At 43.7% G+C, this 13773-nt stretch overlaps 1 pseudogene; it reads right to left on the reverse strand.

The window, feature by feature from the left end:
* Positions 1–3839: 3839 nt before the first annotated feature.
* Positions 3840–13773, reverse strand: LOC128907992 (aldo-keto reductase family 1 member B1-like; annotated as a pseudogene).

Here is a 13773-nt window from a genome sequence, read left to right on the forward strand (position 1 = left end):
GCCTGACTACAAGCCAGCTGCTAGCTGCTCCTAAGAACAGCTGAACTGAATCAGACTAAATATCTACCTATTGCAGCATCCTGCCTCCCAACTGTGGCCAAAACAAGTTGTTGAAGATGAGTAAGTTGTGCATTGCTGTAGTGTGTTCTTTAAATATTCTGACAGCAGTTTAAGATCTTCTGTGTTTAACAGCCATCGGTTAGCTCTTTCTTGTTCAGTCACCTTGTGAGTCTGTTACATGCCAAGGGAATGATCTTTCACAGCCACACATCTTGTAAGGAATTACTTTCTCTTATTTACTTTGGGCTTGTCTGCTGCTAGATTCACTTGATGCTGCTGGTTTTTACAGTGGAGGAGATAGCAACCGGTCTATTTCCAGTCACTTTTTCCAAGCTGCTCCAGATTTGGTAAACTTCTGGCATAGTTCCCTGCACTGGTGTCAGGTCAAGGAAAGTCTTAGTCTACTTAATTGCTGTCTGTATAAATTATTCCTAGGCCGTTGATTATCCTAGTCAGTCTTCTATAATTTTAATATCTAGAGGAAGGCAAGGACCAGAGCTCTTTGTGTAGAATTGAATGCAAGAAGCTTGTGGAATGGGTCTCTATCTTATTGTTTCATTTGTTTCTCATTCTGTTTGCTTTTGGGTGATACTGAGCTCAATATGAGAGAGCTTGGAATTATAATAGATGGAAAACCAGAGCAATGATCAGCAAAGTTTTGAGTTTTACCTATTGTTCATTACCTCTGCTGTCCATATTTTAGAGGGAAAACAGGATATTACTCCCCCCCCTGCCCCGGCCCCTTTGGAACTTTTAATGAAGGTTTGACTATAACAGAATGGATGAACTGCACAATAAAAGCTCAAGTCATGGGACAACATGTTGTGATACAAAGGCAAAATGCTAAGCTAAGGTGTTTTCCGTTTACTGGGTTTAGTCCAGTGGCACAGATAATCTCACTGCTGACTAGGAAAGATGTATCTGCAGGTTTGGTTTAAGAGCACTGTTACATAGCTGATGGAAGCTGAAAATTATTCAGGGGTAATATAAACCTCTTGCTGCAGTTCCAACAGGAAGCTGATGATTATGCTGCTGAGGAAGTAGGCACACAGGAATGGAAGCTGCTAGTCCTTCAAGACTCCTTCCACTCCTTAGGGCTGGTTATGGTGACTTGAGCCTGTCTATGTTGCATCTGGCACTGGGAGAATACTCATGTTCTTTTCCTGAAGCATTTTGTTTGTAGCGTGGCATGTTCTTGCCTGGCTTTAAAAGATGGCCTTGGCATTTTCAGGTCTATGAAGTGCTAGACCTGTGGCCTCTTGCACATCTGCTCCTTGTGTTAGGCATTGATCCAGCCTGGGGATTAGTCACTAACAAATGCTCTGTGGGACACTGGAAAGTCGCTGCGTGTAGCTTGAGGCTACCTAGATAGCAGCATGCAGTTGAATTAGTTACAACCACAGAAAAGGGAGCAGGTTAAATGGCCATCACTATACACCTGTTTATTAACACAGGGTTCAGGTGAATCTGAAGATGGAGACTAGAAAGCTTCAGTGTGTGGCAAAACCTCTGCTGCAGGTCCCGGCACGGAGAGAAGGAATCAGACTCCTTAGACAGTTGTAGCTTGTCCCTTCCCCTCTCCTGCTGCAGTGATCTGACCAACTAAACGCTTGCTTTTCTTTAGTCAACTGAACTTACAATAGCAGTAAACCAAGCCCAAGTCTCTACCCTAGCCTCTCATGGCAATTTTTATTTCCTTAACAAGTCGGTTAACGCAGAAGAGGCTGGAAGACTTTGGTAATCCTCAAAACCGAGTACAAGGGAGATCATGCTTCGTAGCTTCCTCTCTACAGCTAGCAGATGCAATTAGGGCATCCATGTTGGGGTAGGCGAAGTGGTGAAGCTAGGATGCATGCTTCTTGAGCAGCTTATAGCAGCAGCCTTACTGCCACGGTAGGCTGCTGTGATTGCTGTGAGACAGCAGCGCTCTGTGAGAAAGATAGTCTTGTAAGACGCATGGCTGCAGCTCTGCTGCAAAATAGAAGGTACTTTATTTCCCAGTAACTGACATCACCCAAATCTTTCTCCTTTTACCTTTGCTAAAGTCTCAGCAGCTGAAAAAGATCTATTATCTCTAAAACAAATGCACAATCTCTGGCTTCTAGCTTGTTTTGAATTTTTTACTATTATATGGCTACTGTGATCATCTAGTCCAACTTCCTGCCTACCACAGTCTATAAACATCCTGTAAATAACTTCAACTCTGATAGCTGTGATTAAACTGGAATGTTGTTAGAAAACTCCTATGAAGTAGAGAATACTTCAGGATGGGCTGTACGCCACAGCCTTTAGTGGGTATTGCTCCTGTTGCTTTAGACTGTCAACCTGCCCACAGTCCAAATGCCTCTTTTTCTAACAGCGGCTATGATGATGTCCTCTAGCTGACCACCTCAATTTAGCATGTTCAGAGGGAGGGGAAAAAAGAGAGTACCTGTTACAGGCACCTTCCTGTCCATGCCCCTGCACTATAACTGCTTGGTGTCAACTGCTGATACGTTTCTCGGACCTCTTTCTTTAGAGTTGCTGTAGGAAATCCAATTTGATGGAATTGCTTTGCCATTTCTAGGGCACCTGCTATTCAAACATCTTGCAAAAGTCTAAAGCAGCTCAAAGGTATGTCATCATTTCCCTTTATAGACTTAAAAACCTCAACTACAAAGAAAATCAGTTGGAAAAGGATATCCATGAAGTGTGTATCCTAGCCCTGAACCTTAATTACACAATCGTCCTTCCTCTCTGCAGGCAGTGCTGATCTACATTGTTCTTCTGCTGGGCTGGAAGAGCCTAAAGCAATTACAAGGAGGTTTGAGTCACGTGTTACAGGTTCAAGAGCAAGAAGTCTTGATTAACAGACACCTCATTAAAACTCCAGCAGGTGCATGGGCTGCAGTAATGCTGAGTTTTTTACCAGTGAAAACAGCATTCAGTGACATCCTCTGAGTCAAAACACGAACAGACAGTATCTAGGGAGCAGTACAAGAGAGCAAAAAATCTACTGTTGGCTTTTATGAAGCTGCCCAACTTTTCTGCTTGTTAAATAAGACAGTTGCCAAACAAAATAATTCCTCTGTGTCTCCTTTATCAGACTTTGGATTTGCTGGGAGAGATTCACAGCCACTCTACTGATAAAGGCAGTATTTATATACTCTCGTAGATATGATAACCAAACATACAAATCTCCTACCAGTTTATTGGGTTTTAGCAGTTTATAAATAGGAAACCTCATTAAGAAAATGACTCCTGAAACATATTCGGCAGTGTCCACTAAAGTCTATTAGGCTGAACTAGAAATCTCAAGCAGCATATTGTCTTATCTCATAAAGATCTTCTGATGTTAAATAGAAAATGTTGTCTTATATTAACTGCTAAAAGATAGCACGTATTTTGACCTTTTCTTGAAAAACACAACCACTAGGAGAATCTAAATTTCTCTAAAATTTGTCAGACTTTATGACAAAGACTGCTCTTCACAAATCCTGAAGATTCAGGTTTATTAAACTTCTTTAGCTATCATAACTGAATAAGAGAATATATATTTTGCTACAATAAGAGCAGAGCAAAGATACAGATAAAGGACTGATACAACTGTGGTTGATAAGGGAAGCAAATGTGTGCATGCTCAAAGATATTATTCTTTAGAATGCCTGTGATCTACCTTCTCCCCTCCTGTAATACGTATTCCACTTATATTGTGATTCAATACCCATGAAGAATTACAAATTGCTTGAAACAGTAACACCTGGTCCTGATCCCTGGAGGATCTGAAGATGGTGCCTATGTTAGCCTTCCAAAAAAGGGTAGTCCTTGTGATTTTTGCATCTAGAAAAAGAGAGTATGATTAAAACACTGTAACGATATAGTCTTAAGGCTAAGAAGAAAAAGCTTTTTTCCCTTCACAAAAGCTCTGCAGAACTAAAACTGTGAACTACAGTAAAAATACTATCACGAGTCCGCTTAGTTTACACAGGGCTGTGGAAATCAATGCTGTGTAACCTTCACATATACCAGTGACCTTGTTCTCAAAAGATAATTTATCTTTTGCTTAGCTGAAATCACCACACTTCCCTGCGACATTAAACCACTCTCTTGTGATCTCCAAAGTCTGCAGTATGCTATTAGATAAGTGAATAACCTGGGAAAAGAGAATAAATTGCAGATCTGGGTAGGTCTGTATCTAACCATTCTATTATCTAGATACTGCCTTAATAACGTTGGCATAAATACATAGGCACAGCTTTTCACTTCAAAAAAACTTACAACTCTCATTCTTAAAATGGAGTTTATTTACACTGACTGTCTCTTATACAAAGCAGCCAAAGAAAACAGAAAAAAAAATTGCCGCCTATTTATTTTAGAGTTTCAAGTCCATTTTGATTTTCAGACAGCAGTTTGGTATGCATCCGTTACAAGATACCTTAACACGCAACGTACCTGGAAAAATCCCAGTGCTACCAACCTGTACAAGACAGACAGCGCTCTAATAAATATTAGTGCTGGATTCCAGCAGAAACCGATGTGACCAGATATTGGCTAAGGTTCCCTCTCCTTACCTTGAAGTGGGGCTGTCAAATGCTGTCTGTTAAGAGGATATCCAACGACGATCCAATCTTGCTAAGACATGGAGGAGGAGGCGGAGGTACTCGCTCACTTAATGCACAGATGCGATACCCCTTCTTGAAAGCAAGGAAGGTTTCCATCTCCTCTTTAGCCAATTCAAAGTCAAACACCTGAATAAAGGTCCCAAACAGCTGGGTTGTTTCCATTGCAGACAGAATACCAAAAACAGAAGTAGAAAAGCATTGTATTTGTTGAAGCACTAGGAAGTGTGCAATAGAAGCCCATATACGGTGAACAATGAATAAATTTCATAAAGTTGTGGTGCTGGTGGGGTGTAATTGCATCATATTTATGTCACAAGGCAGAAAAGTTAATCTCTCTTACTTGATGTGTTCTAATGAAGGAGGCTTGGCTCCTTACTTTTAAAGTAACTTTCTGTGTTCATAAAGAAGTAACCTACATGGTATCTGACAGACAAAAGGTTTTGGCAATTCCAAGTATGTAGGGGGTACTCTGTTCCACTGGCAGAGTGTATTTTTCTATGTAAAGTTTAACACCACTGTTAATTTTGTAAGGTACCCTCTTACCTTAAAATTTTCCTCGATATGGCGTGGAGTGACAGATTTGGGAATTACGCTTACATTTCTTTGAATCTGGAGCCGGATAAGCACCTGGAGGAACAGATAGGGAATTACAGCTGAGAAGTTCTGCCCGTCTTCTGATGGTCAAAAACCATACATGCCTACACAGAACAGCTCTACTGAGTATCAGAGATGGGTCACATAGGAAAAGCACTATAGTAAACCCTTCCTGATTATTACACGAGCTCATTTAATCATTATCTGTCTGTGAAGTTGAGATGACAGCATGGGAGTGCATTGAACAAGAGTTCAGGATTGGCCAGTGATGCTGTGTGTAGAAGTGGCCAGCGTGCCAATTAAAGCCCAAAGCCATTGGTAATCTTCTGCCCATCATCAAAACTAGTGTTAGAGATAATATTTTTTTAAAGCATTACAATGCGTATGAGACACAGCTATAACTCAGCTTTCCGTAATACCTCTGTAAATAGTTACTTTAGTAGAAGTGGGAAAAATATATGTCACCAGGGAAAATTCCATGACCAGTAGTGACCTGAGCTGGGGTTTTGTTGTACTTGAGTGCAATTTCCTTTATTTGGGGATCATCGAAAAGGGAAATATCCTCAGGCTTGGACCTGTGAAAATAAAAAGCAGATGTCAGCAGTTGAACGGCACATTGTCTTCTCCCTCAAGCGCTGTAGTGTAAGAATATTATTTAAATGATAAGAAAGCATCGTCTTGCACACTTTAATTCACCATTTTCTCATTGGTCCAGTCCCCACCTTCATTCTTTACCTTTTACAGCAGGTTGGCACATGAGAAGAGGCCTGGAGTTTCTAGTATAACAGGTCGCTGTAACACATTTCAGTCCAGCCTGGGATCAGGCCAGGAATTTCTTTGGTCCAGATCCTGAAAATTTCATCTTAAGAATGAGCAGCTGTCACGTCCTTCACAAGCTCAGCTGCTCTGGTAAATGCCCTGTCCCAGGTCAGAGAAAGCCACAAAGACTGGAGTAAAAGCAAAATTTCTTCAAGTCATCCATTTAAAAACCTAATCCATTTGTCTCAGCAGGACTGCAAAGTTGCTAATTTCATAAGCTTGTTCTGCTTTGGTTTGGGGTTGGTTTTTTTTAGTTCAGAAGTTCTCTTACATGTTTAATAAGCTCACCCAAGCTCAATTAAGAATGATCTTCGCTACTTTCACCAACAAATTGATCCTTTTTCTCCTAAGTATGAAACTCCAGTAAAGGCACAGGTATGAATTAGTGGACTGAATATCACAATACATGTGAGAGAGGTTTCTCTGTGTGTGTTCTTTCTAACGACTTAGTAAATATTTTTCTAATTACATCAGGTTTACTCTGTGAGGGTTTATCCACATCCTAAGACTGGTTTACTGAATTGACTCCAATCTACGTCTAAGAAAGAAGTCTCACAAAGCATTCTTACCAGGGCCAGTTGGGTGGTCCAAGGGGACACAATGCAGTGACAGAGATCCCTTTGGACAGGCAAAACTTAATCAGCTCTTCCTGAGGAAGGTAGGGGTGGCTCTCAATCTATGAAAAAAATACTAGGTTCCTTCAGAAGCAGAAGGTACTTCAAGGTTTAGCATCACTATGGTGACCTACCAAGCCCCACATCAGCTTTGAAAAGGTGGTTCTTTTTCCATCTGTGGTGTTTTTAAGGAGTCAGCCAATGTTTCAGATTGTTTCCCCTTCTTCCCAACCCTGCCTCCAACAAGGCCTAATCTTTCTCTTTCCAGCTAGTTGCGTCATTTTTCGTGACCCATATCAATGGGCTCCAAGGTCCAGTTGTGCGCATCCAGCTGAAGCACCCAACTCTCCTGTCATCCAGTCCTACCTATTCACCCCAGCAGCGCAGCCTGGCTTTGGTCCTATCTATTCATGCAGCCTCTTTTTCCTTGGGGGCTGTAGGAAAGGAAAAGGGTGATCCCAGCCACATTCTCCATTGCAGAGCTCAGCTCTCGGCCTGCACGAGCTCGGTGCTGCACTCAGAAGAAAGGTGGAGGTTGTACTTTCAACCCAGGAGCGCTGCGGGCTTGTGTGACTGCAGCTTCCTGCGCAAGGAAGGGGACAGAACGTTCTGCATCCTTCATTACTTTATGATTTAGCCAAACAGGTCTATTCTCACACAGGTATCAAAAGTACAGCCTTGACATAAAAGCTATTTCACTGCCAGGGACGTTCCATCAAGTGCAGCACCCCAGATAGATGTGATGTGTCAGTACTGATGAGTTTGAGAACAATTTACCTGATTATTTGCAGGTTTGTGTCTTAAGCCTGGTTTGCTCAGTAGCCTGTCTATCTGCTTGTGCTTCAAGTTGGAGACTCCAATGGCCTTCGCCATTCCTGCATCCACCAGCTCTTCCATAGCCTAGAGACACTACGGAGTCAGGCTTGCTATTGAATTAAGACATTTTTGTTTTCATATGGAAAAAATGCCTGCGTGAAGACTTCAGTGGTAAAAATCATCATGGCTGGGACCTTCTTCTGAAGTGGCATTAGTACAGTCCATTAAACGGTGGGACCCTGGTCAAAGACACAGGCTCTCACATGATGCATCATCTTAAAAATAAATAACAGCATTATTCAGGATTAACAATTACTACACTATTATTATTTCAGTAGAATACAACTATTTTGAAATATTATCCCCAGGTAGACCTTCTGCTCATAAGTAAAAGAGGGTGTTTTAGGATAATTCCTCAGCTAACAAAATAATTATACCGTAATGAAAAGCTTGTCATTTGTAACAGAGCGGCTCAACAAGGAGCTCTTCTGGGAGAGCTAGAGCAGGTTATCCAATCATCAATGCTGATTAATTTCCCAAGGGAGATGTACCGTTTAGCAGTGTCAGTACAGTGTCAGCAGTGCTGTGTTTCCCCCGCCATTTTCCTCGACACTGGTAAACAAGAAAACAGTCAGACGGCCCTAATTAGATTGGCACCTCCTGCAGAAAAGAAACAGGAGAAATTAATCTACTACCAGCCTCTAGAGCAGAAGACACACCTCTTCCAAAGGAGAAATCACTTTTATTTAAAGTTGCTATCATAAGCAGCAGCCTGAAATGTCCGCTTTTTTCCTTCAAATGAGCGACAAAAATGTGCTTTATTCTTCATCTGACAGAAGAGAAAAAGCATCAGTGACCTCTTCCGTCTCCGGTGAGCCTCCTGTCTTCTTTCGACCCAGCCGTGCTGAGCACAGGGTGCGGGGTGAAGGGGAAAGGAAGCCCAAACCATCAGTCAAGCAGAAACTTGACCTTGTGACCAAGTCCTGTCCCCCTGGCAGCCCATGCTCATCCCTCTTTGCGTTGCACGCACAGCTTTTAGCGAAGAACTTCGGGCAAGTTCCAGTCCTTTCTAGAGGGCGGGGAAAATTTGGATGCTCTGGGTACATTGGCACGGGCATGTTGGCTTTCTTGTGGTCTGGACAGGCTTAGGTGCAACTAGGGATGAACATGGCTACAGGCTAAAGCCACCGAGTGTGGAGTGGGGACTGAAGCGACAGCATTTGTAGCCCACTGCAGGGTACACACACAGGCAAAGATTTCTTCTTGCCATGCCCACCCAGACAGTTCAGTAAGCAGCAGATATAAAAATACCTCCATTTTGGCAAAGTAACACAAGAAGGGGCGCAAGGGCACAGAGAACTCAGAATCTGGAATGCTTCACTTCGGAAATTCTCCCAGAGCGATTCTCCAAGTGGAAACCCTGAAGTTCTCAGGCTATTATTTCAAACCAGCAAGAATTTTTTTGCCTATCAATGAACTTACCTCCCACGTATCCAGAAAATCTGTACCTCTGGGAATGACCATGCCGTTTCCATCTGCAGGAAATAGCTCCTCTCCTGCCTATCATCAAAATAGAAAAACAAGTTTAAGGCAGGCTGAATCGTAAGTAGTTAAAGAAATCTCTTAGAAATTCTACAAGCAATTGGAGCTGGAGACACACTGGGTATCCTGGCTTGTGTTTGTGTTGGGAAGAGAGGTGGCCAAAACCAGTAATACGCACGAACAAAGTAATCTTCAAGAAAATCTGCCTCTTGAGAGTCTGTCCTGCAGGCAGAGGAAGGGCAGACACTTCTGTGTGCCTCGGTCAGGCTGGGGGAAGGCCAGGGATGTGACACGATGGGGAAATGGGGATTTATTTAACCTGGGGGTAGAGAGAGAAGCGAAAAATAGGAACGAAGTAATTCACAACTGTTTGATCCTGGATAAGCAAATGATTGCCAAATCCCAGGCTTTAAGTGGAATGTGATCCGGATGGCAATTTGATCCATAACGTGGGAATGCTGTGCAGGGTAAAATAGGGCGATTTTTTGCACTACAAGACCCAGTTTAAGCAGCCATGACCTTGCTTTTCCTCCTGGGCACTCTGCGTGAAGGTTTGTCATTATGTCCTAATGAGGTCTAACAACACTCCTCATCAGAGAGGAATAAGGGCATGTCTGGTCCCAAAGGAAAAAAGCGGCAGAGCTCTGGCAGATGGCTTCCAGGAGTTAAAAGTCTCAACACCTTGAATCCCATGGGCCAGCGCATCAGGCAGAGATCCAAATCATCCAGCTGGAGGGCAGCAAGTGTTTTCTGGCATGCCTCCTTCACCAGGCGTCTCTCGTGGAAGATGGACCACAGCTGCAGGGGTCACGCAAAGCCTGGGAGCTGCTCTCCTGGCCTCCTGACCGCAGAGCATCCCTGGCAGGGAAACACAGACACAGACACATCACGCGATATGGCACACCTTCTCGTCTTGAGGAAGCATGATTTTTGAGCACCTTATTTTATTTGCAGTGCTGTCAGTTAAGTAAAATGAGAATGAGCTACTCTAAAATCCCAACGACTCATACAACAATTAATCAAAACGGAAAAAAAAAAAGCAAAGCTGGTGAAAATCGACCCGCCAGCTCCCAGCAGATAGAGGTTACTTTATTTTTCCTTCCATTGTTGTTGGGGGAAAAAACAAAACAAAACATAACATACAGGAGTTAACAGGCTGAGGGCGGCAGCACAGCGGGAGCGACCGCGAATACAATAGCCCCGCTTCCTATCTCAGAGGCAACTTAGAGCACGGCCTCAGTTCCTGTCTCCGTGGCTGACAATGGATATGGACTACAAAACAAATCCCTCTTAAATCAAGCCTTTTTTTTTTTATTTTTTTCCAAGAGTTGACCTCTTCCTTCCCTCCATCCGCAAACCACTTTGCCCTGACAGAGAGGAGTTAATTCCCAGACCATCTTCGTTCCCTGGCACTTTGCAGGTTGGGACCTTGTTTCTCCTCCTAAAAGCTGGCCTCATGTGAGACAAGTTATCCAAGGACATACCTTACTGACAATAGAGGTCTTCTTACTTCACAACCCCCTCCTCAGTTGCATTCTTGATCTCACGCTCGTTCTGGTACAGGTAGGTGCAATCAAAGTGGCAGTACCCAACATCGATGGCAAACTTCACTGCACCCCTCGCTGTTCCTTGGAGAGACCAAAACAAGAATAAAAGTCAGTAATTCAGTAAACAGCAGAAAAAGTTTGCTGTTCCCCAAATCTGGAGACTTTAAGCCCCTGAATAATGAGGTGTTCCAGTTTGGATCTTGCTTTCATTAGTTTTTTGGAATAAAATGGCCATGGGAATCACTGATGAGTTGCCTGAGCTGATCTGCCCTTTTCTAAGGTTGGAACATTTGCCTTCAGACACCCAGGCTATCTCGAAATAATTTCTAATTTGCCCAGAAATTAAAAGCAATTTTAGTGTGAGGTACTGGCGACCTGAGGAAATGAATCGCCTCTGGAAAGCTTGCTGGCCCTGCACACAAACAAGCCAGCTTCTATTGACACAGGAGCAGGGAGGCAGAGGACAGCAAAACACTACAGACAGTGCCACCTCCTGGGTAAAATTCACAACCTGGTATTTAACAGGAAAGTAAATCGCTGCACATTCGTCTTGGCTTGGAGACACTGAAGGGCTGTTTGATGACTGGATACCGATTCTGGAAAACGGCACTTCAAACAGAAACATGATTCAAAACCGCGAGCACCTCCTACATTTAGCTTCATTACATCCCTACCCATCGTCTTGTCTTTTTAATGATTTCACTTCTCCAAGTATTTTCAACCAAAGGGTGCTTGGTTGGTTCTCCTAAATTAAACAAAAAACATAGAAACTGCACCGTTTCTTTTGCGCAAGGCTATACACCACCAAATAGCCAGTTTCAAGTTTTACAAGTTTTTCTTTTTGCAGCGCCTTTCCCATTCCCACCCCTTCCTACAAATGGACATTGCAGCTCCTAGGGCAGCATGGGAAAGCAGGCTAGTGGCAACACCGGCCAAATGCCAGGAATTATAGAGTGTCTTATCTCTGGGTGCTGCTGCACCATGGGAAAGCTGCTGTGCAGGAGCAATCGGCATCGCTTTTGAATGGAGGAGTCGGTGGTGGAGAGCGTAAGTGACAATATAGAATCACAGAATGGTTTGGGTTGGGAGGGACCTTAAAGATCATGTAGTTCCAACCCCCCTGCCATGGGCAGGGACACCTCCCACTGGACCAGGCCGCTCAAAGCCCCATCCAGCCTGGCCTTGAACACTTCCAGGGATGGGGCATCCACAGCTTCCCTGGGCAACCTGTTCCAGTGCCTCACCACCCCTCACAGTAAAGAATTTCTTCCTAATATCTAATCTAAATCTTTCCTCTTTCAGTTTAAAACTGTTACCCCTCGTCCTATCACTCCACTCCCTGATAAAGTGTCCCTCCCCAGCTTTCCTGTAGGCCCCTTTTAAGTACCAGAAGGCCACTAAAAGTCTCCCTGGAGCCTTCTCTTCTCCAGGCAGAACAACCCCAACTCTCTCAGCCTGTCTTTGTAGGAGAGGTGCTCCAGCCCTCTCACCAACTTCATGGCCCTCCTCTGGACCTGCTCCAACAGGTCCATGTCTTTTGTGTGCTGAGGGCCCCAGAGCTGGATGCACTACTCCAGGTGGGATCTCACCAGAGTGGAGTAGCGGGGCAGAATCACCTCCCTTGACCTGCTGGCCATGCTTCTTTCCATGCAGCCCAGGATGCGGTTGGCTTTCTGGGCTGTGAGCGCACGTTGCTGGCTCGTGTTGAGCTTCTCCTCCACCAACACCCCCAAGTCTTTCTCCTCAAGGCTGCTCTCAATCCATTCTCTGCCCAGCCTGTATTTTGCTTGGGATTGCCCCAACCGACGTGCAGGACCTTGCACTTATACCCTGTGATTACACAAAACTCTGTAATGCAAGGTGTTTTTCAGTAAAAATAATCCATTGCTTCATTTTACACGGTGCTCACTGAACAGGACTTGAAGTTCCTGAGTTCAGAGTGACTGGGTAGAAGAGAGGGCCCATTTACTCACCGAAACGCAGGAAGTCTCAGCTGAAGTTGCTGTGGGAACCTTGAGACTGAATAGCTTTGATTAAGTAATCGCAGTGGGTTTGGGCCATGTTTTCATTGCATTAACATGAGGCATTTTTGTGGTGCCAGGGATCACGTGTCCAGCATTTTCCTTTTGTTTAGATTCCTGTTAGCATCTTAATAGGTTCCTTCAGAGAGCTCATCCACCAGTGCCCTAAGGCACATGCAAGGCACACTTTGTTTTTTTAAGTTTTAAAGCCTACTTAATTACTTTAGCCTTCTTAAGGGTCTTTTGTCATCAGACCAATCAAGACTGAAAGGGTTAAACAAACTCAGCCCCATTTGTGCATAAGTTATGTGATGATTAGCAGCAGCTGACCCCAAAATATAGCAAGAATAATTTAGGATACTTTTATGCTGACTGGACAGTGTTTCAGAGTTGGCAGCTTGCAATTTAACATATTTAGTTTCCAGTCTCAAATCCAGGGGACAAGCCACTATTTTTTTTTCCTTTCTTAAGAAGCTCACTTTCTTAAAATTTTCAGCTCATTTCCAGACTCCTTTTACATTTATAATTCAGTGTATCCTTAAATCTTCTTTCTTATCAAAATTCCATTAGATAACATCTGCAGGTAAAGAACTACCCAAACTATTTTCTTCCGAAGTGCTGTGTACTCACCTGCTGCCATCCAAATAAGTTATCCTCAGTCTCTAAGGGGTTAATGTAAATCCCCATTTCCAAATCCACTCATTGCCACTTAGGTTCCTGTATCTACATGCACTCATCAAAGATGACATCTACTTGACATGCTGGGATATTAATACCTAGTGCCAAAACCAAAGAAAAACAAGCTAGATAGACGGAAGTTTTTGCTTTTGTAGTATGTAATTTTTTTCCATAGCTAAGAAAAATCTCCCTCTACCTGCTCACTTAAAAAACATCCTGAAGGATGGGTGTGAATACCTGAATTACCTGAAATATTTCAAAAGGCAAGAAACGCCGCACAGAGGATTTGCTGCATTTTCCTGACCCGAAGAGGAGATTGCTGAAAACGTCTACCGTGAGTCTCAGCGATTTCCTGGTGTCACCTGCGTGACCAGAGGCACGGGGATGAGAAGAGGTCCCCAGCTCCAGCAGGTACCTGCCAGGTCCCCAGACCCAGCATGGGCATCCTCGTGCTGGTGGGCAGCTCCAGGTAGGTGGCCAT

Source organism: Rissa tridactyla, chromosome 1, assembly GCF_028500815.1.
Source record: "Rissa tridactyla isolate bRisTri1 chromosome 1, bRisTri1.patW.cur.20221130, whole genome shotgun sequence".
Lineage (NCBI taxonomy): Eukaryota > Metazoa > Chordata > Aves > Charadriiformes > Laridae > Rissa > Rissa tridactyla.